Here is a 6,039-nt window from a genome sequence, read left to right as displayed (position 1 = left end):
AGTGGGAAGAAAGGTTAGAATACTCAAAAATCAAAATGAGGGAAACGACAACACCTGGACCTTGACCACTGTTAACGGTGGGTTTTTTTTTTTTCGGTCCATTTTGTGCTATGGTATTATCGAAATGTCTGTCATAATATTTTGGTTTAAACAAAGATTATTGCAGTGGGTATGATGCAGGAAAGACGTGATACCGGAAAGGCTTAACCAATCAAGTGGCATCATAAAAGTGGTAACCAATCAGGTAGGTTTCATCAAAATTCACACAAAGGTTTGATTGTCCTAGGCTTTCTGGTATCATGTCTTTCCGGCATCTTAGATTTTTCTTAATACAAAAAGTCACGGGATCATCATCAAGAAGGGTTTTGAAAATGTCAGGATGTTTAAGAAAGGACTTGGCATTACAAATTTTCAAGTGTTTGAAATTAAGAAGTATTAAAGCAACAAAGTGAGCGGGATTCTCCCAAGTCAGGTACAGACATCTCAGTGGTGTATCAATCTGGCATCATCCAATTCGATATCCGGTTGCTATATAATATACCTAGAAGGCTAGAACATTAGCTCTCTGGGCGAGTATTTACTCGAGACTTTATGAACTAGGGTGATGCCAATATCAAATCTCACTGTGTCCGGATCTTCTACCCCCAAGACAAGAATGCTATCCGCACTTACAGCCGAATATTGTTCCTAATGTGAGGCTGCAGTGTATTGTAGCTAACAGATCTTACCTCTATCCCCAAAAAACAAAAAGGTGATCGACTTTACTTAATGGGTTTCATTGCTCACTTCATTGAGTGAACAATGAAGGCCATGCTCAATTTGAGGAGAAAACAACAGAGTTAATTCTGAACATTCACAACGATGGCATAATTATAATTTTAACATGAGATTTTGCAGAGGTGATGTAAGAATTTAAGAGCCTGCTTGGGAGGGTTGAGTTGACTACTCATCTAAGTCTAAAGGCTAACTTTGAATAAGCTATTCAAAGAGACAAAATGATCGACTAATAGCTGATATGTGCACAAATTTTCACCAAACATAGTTTATAGACTATCTATGTGGGGTCCATTTTAAAAAGCCAGATTGCTTTTTTTTTTCTTGGAAATATAGGAAGAAATTAGCATAGCATAGGCCTGCCCCAAAAATTAGAGAGAAGAGCAAGGTTCAAAGTATCCATACTTATCGGCCCATATCGGCTTACAATTAGGCATATCATCATTTCTCCATTCCACTACAATCTTCCTACCACCCCCCCCCCCCCCCCAATTATTGGGCATTTTCTCAACCATCTACCTACAAAAATTTTACAACTTTAGTGCCAGTGTCATGAATGGAATTTGGCTACAAGCAAGGTTACTCTTTTCAACCTCCAAATGAATCACTATACCCAAAATCTGTGAATCTGAGATTTTCTGGTGGGGTTGTTTAATCTGTGAATCTGAGATTTTCTGGTGGGGTTTTTTAATCTGTGAATCTGATCTAAATGCTTAATGGTCCAGAAGTAAAAACTTTGCTTTAAATGTTAACCGAGTTGCAAGAACATTACAATGAATTGAAATGGATATGATATGAGAAGAGTAATAAAAGCATCGCCTCCGATAGCTTAAAAATGGGCGAGGGGTAAAAAGATAAACATCTTACGCCATGTTTGTGAATGCTTAAAAATAAGTATTTATTGGAAATAAGTGTTTATTTGGGCCAGGACCTTGCCATCAATCACTTATTGGTGTTTAGGAAATAAATCCAAAAAAAGTGTTTATTTTAAAAATAAGGGCTTACTTTTTAAATCCAAAATTTCAGCTTTTTTTAAGTGCTTATACAACAAGCACTTATTCATTCAATTTTTTCTTCCAAATTATCCCTGGTTGAATTTTAAAATACCACTTATAAAATTATTCCTAGTTGAATTTTATAAAAAGTACTTTTGTAAAAATGCTTTCATAAAAATAATTTTATAAAAGTACTTCTATAAAAGTGCTTTTAGAAAAGTACTTTCATAAAAGTGTTTTTATTAAAATACTTTCGTAAAAGTGTTTTCACAAAAGTACTTCGTAAGTGTTTTCGTAAAAGTACTTTTATAAAAGTGCTCTCATGTAAAAGTTTTTTCATAAAATTACTTTTGTAAAAGTGTTTTCATAAAAATACTTTTATAACGGTATATTTTGAAAATTTGAAAGAAAATGAAGAACAATATACTCACAAATGCTTATTTAAGTGCTTATTAGAGAAAAAATTACCAAATGCCCCTTATGCTCCATACTAGGCCATATTTGGGACTACCAAACGCCACTCCCAAACATGGCCTAGTAGGGAAAATAGCTACTTACGCTCCCTTATACTGACTGATAGGAGTGTGTGTAGAGTGAAAAAAAAAATAGCCCTCTTAATCTCTGGGTATATCTGTTTCTTTCTTTTGACAATTTGTCAATTAAAATAAAAATTGAGGTGTCCGATACGAACAAGGCATCACACATCCATTTGAAGTGTTCATGTTACATAACAAATGATGGTTCCCTCGGGCTCAGCGCATACTAAACAAAGAACAAAATTGATATATCATTATCCAGTATGATGCGGTTTATGTTTATGGCCATAATCTTACCATCAATAATAAAAATAAAGAAACCAGATAGATTTGAAAAAGCTTTGTGCCCCCATCAGTCAATTTGTGTCCAACTGCAAAAGCATCCTGCATGGAGAATTCATATAAGGATCAGAATTCAGAGAGAGAGAGAGTATTTTGAATACGAGTATGCTTCATTATCTATTTTGAAACCAATTTATGAACAATCTGCAATGAGTACAGAGCAACGCAAATGGATGTGTAACATTTGGTTGCACCACATAGAAAAGAAAACAAGGAAATCTCCAAAAATAAAAGAAAAACCAAAGAAGAAGCGGCAGAAGGTATACTCTAATTGGAATGCAATGGAAAAAGAACAGTAAAAAAAATAAAGAACAGTTTGATGTTACTGTGGTAATTCATAGTAGTAGTTGAAGGGTACAATGGGAAGACTCATAAAGGGTAAACAATATGAAACAAGAGCATAAGACCCTTTTGATCAGCGAAACCCTCCCCAAAGCAGTGGAAAGGGGAAAATACCATATGCAATACTAGAAACTGAAAATGCAAGTTACAAATCATTCTGTTTATAATCCTTCCAAAATAAATTTTCCTTGCACAAAGCTTCATGAATCATGAGCAAGGACATCACCTAATGAGTTTTTATACATCAGAATCCATCTGAATTAGCTATTCATTCTGTCCAGAAGGGTCTTCCTCTACTCTGCCCTGATGGCTGTCACTTCTCCTATTGACTCCAAGCAAGGTGAACTTATCTCTCCATTTGCTTTCCTATACATGCCACAACTCCCAAAAATCCTGAATTGCCAATAAAGCAGCCATCGAAGAAACAGATGACTGAAAGAGGAAGCTTTTACAATTTCTCCATTTTCTACCTAAAATCTAAAAGACTCCTACTGAAAGGCCTAGTCTGTATGGCTCATCACTAATTTATTTGTCCTATCTTGACCTCATAGACTCAAGTTTCTCTTCCAATCCTGCTGGAATGTCATATTCTTGCTGCAATGATAAAATCTGATGAGTGTAAGAATGTGGGTTCAAGTCTGAGAGCAGCCACTTCATGCAATAAATGCTGAGGATTGGGTCTGTATCATCCAATCCAACCCTCCCAAGACCCCAGATAACTGCAACATTGGGTTTATTGCTCTTGTTGTGAAGATGATGGTCTTGTATTTCAAGCCAGCTACTTACAGAGTGAGCTAAACGTTACATGCCATTAGGCTTTATGGTAACTGGGCATATAAATTAATGTAAAGGTATCATTGTTTCTAAACAACATCAACAAGAAGTAAATAAATATCATAATTTGGAACATTCCACCAAAGCTGGGTACCAAACAATTCAAGATTCAAGATTCAAGCAAAGGAGGAAAAAAATGCAATCTACAAAGAATTGAAAAGAAGTAACTCTTAATATCAAATATTATTATTTTTTTTTTTCTGAAGAATGGTTATGCAGGAAGGTGTAAGGCGCATATACATTCAAAACATTGCATCTTGACAAATTGATTCTACAAACTGCTCAGTAGAAAATTTGGGAAACAACATATAGCTTGGGTGAAAGGAATACAGGATATAACTTGGGAACAGATTTAACATAATGGATTACTCACTGAACCATACCCCAATGAGCTCCAAAACATCCATATATTAACTTAGGTAACACAAGGGAAGATGAAAGGGCAGTAGAAGGGGGGATCCAGAATCGGAACATCATCAGACAAAACATTCTTTTGCAATGGAATAAGCAATTAATACAAAACAAAAGAATCGATTAAGAAAGAAAAAAAAAAGATATTGATCAAAAAAATTAAGAAAGAAAAAGGATTTCATAATTCCAATAGCATATCATCAGAATCTCTGTTTTTTCAACACATTTTAATAGAAAAGAATAGCTATTGAAATGAGAAGCATCGAATGGTGACACAAGAGAACTACAACCAGAAGAAAAGACAAGCAAAATCAAAGCTAAACTAATGAAGACCACGAGTTATAAAGGCACTTAATTTCATCGAATAACAGTGAGATGAACCATCTAAACATGAGATATGTGCAGAACATTAAACCAATACGAAATTCTTGAGAAGATTTGATGAAGACATACTTCTGGTCTTCATCCGTCCAACAAATTGATTGAGTGCATTCAACCTGAAGGCACAGCTGATCTTCAAACCCATGATCAAATCTACCTGATTCAATACACTCTAAATCCTTAAGAAGGATAAAATAGTGTTTCCTCACCTCCTCTGCACTTTTCCCTCCAACCATGGCTGCCACCACTTCCCACCGATTTGGGTTCTCTTCATCTACCATGGCCAAAGCCACTTCAAACAATTTATTCTCCTCCCAACTCCAACCAAAGAAAACACCCGAAACGTCACCCATAGAGTCACTACCAAATCTGAATCTTCAGTTCAGTTCTCCCAGTACAATGGTGGTCACAATAAACACTCAAATTCTAGTAGTCATCGACGGGCAGAACCTCCTTTATGACCTTGTCTGATTCTCCAGATCAATAATGAGGCCTCCAGTTGGGACCAGTTTTCAGTAAGGAAGACAAGAGGAAGGAAAAATTTTTCGTCTTTCTTCCTTCTTGCCAGATCCTACCACCCCTCACTTCCAAACAGGAGTAAGTCTATAAACTTTTCGTCTCTCTCTTTCTCTCTCTCTCTCTCTGATAAAAAACTCAGAGTTTAACAAGCACACATACTACTCCATTTGCCTAATCCAAGACCCAGATTCTGATTTTCCACAAAGATCTAACATGTCTTCGATCTAAAAGACTAAAACATGACAAGTACTGGAACCCACCTCGAGGTTCTCTTTCTTACCTCACGCCAGCGAGAAAAGAAAGAAAGCGAGAACTTGATGGGTCGTTCTCATCGACTTATTCTAATGGCGAAGGAGGACTTTGCTGTAACAGATATGAATGTAGAGAATGAGCATGGCTAAAGTTGTGGCTTTTCTGTCTAGATTTGTGAATCAGTGAAAGAAGTTATCCCTGTGCCGATCTTTTTCCTGTAAATGTTTTTGAGGGTCAGGTCGTTCCGCTGGATACTCCCACATGTCTCCGATGATTCGGACAGTTCTGCTCCAACTCCTAGGGGATATGCACCGGATCTTCGGCTTTGTTTATATCCTTTGTATTATAATAACTTTATCTTTATAAATGATCACTACTACACTTCCATTAAATTATTATTTTTTATTTTTTTATAACAAATTAGGATTAGCAGGGAGAGGGCTAGTCCAGTTACTTGGAACCATTTAATGATTTAATAATCCTTCTTTTTTGATAGAAATGATTTGATAATCCTTCACGTACAGCGTCAACGTCCTTACTTGATTGTGTATTCTTACCATCATCTATTAATTTTTTTTTATAATATCACTTAATTTCAACGTTCTGAAGATAGGATTCGATGCATTAGTAATGGTACAATTATATATTATTAA

General features: G+C 35.8%; 1 long non-coding RNA gene across 1 annotated transcript; it reads right to left on the bottom strand.

The window, feature by feature from the left end:
- Positions 1 to 2,446: 2,446 nt before the first annotated feature.
- On the bottom strand, positions 2,447 to 5,723 carry LOC104607151 (uncharacterized). Its single transcript, XR_016083713.1, has 2 exons — positions 4,688 to 5,723; positions 2,447 to 2,689 (listed from the first exon to the last, which is right to left on the bottom strand). It is a non-coding gene; the product is annotated as an uncharacterized LOC104607151 (long non-coding RNA).
- Positions 5,724 to 6,039: the final 316 nt, after the last annotated feature.

This window comes from Nelumbo nucifera, chromosome 3 (assembly GCF_055504915.1).
Source record: "Nelumbo nucifera cultivar China Antique chromosome 3, China Antique-T2T, whole genome shotgun sequence".
NCBI classification, from domain to species: domain Eukaryota; kingdom Viridiplantae; phylum Streptophyta; class Magnoliopsida; order Proteales; family Nelumbonaceae; genus Nelumbo; species Nelumbo nucifera.
Note: the sequence above shows the minus strand (reverse complement) of the source record. Positions and strands in the feature narration are given on the sequence as shown.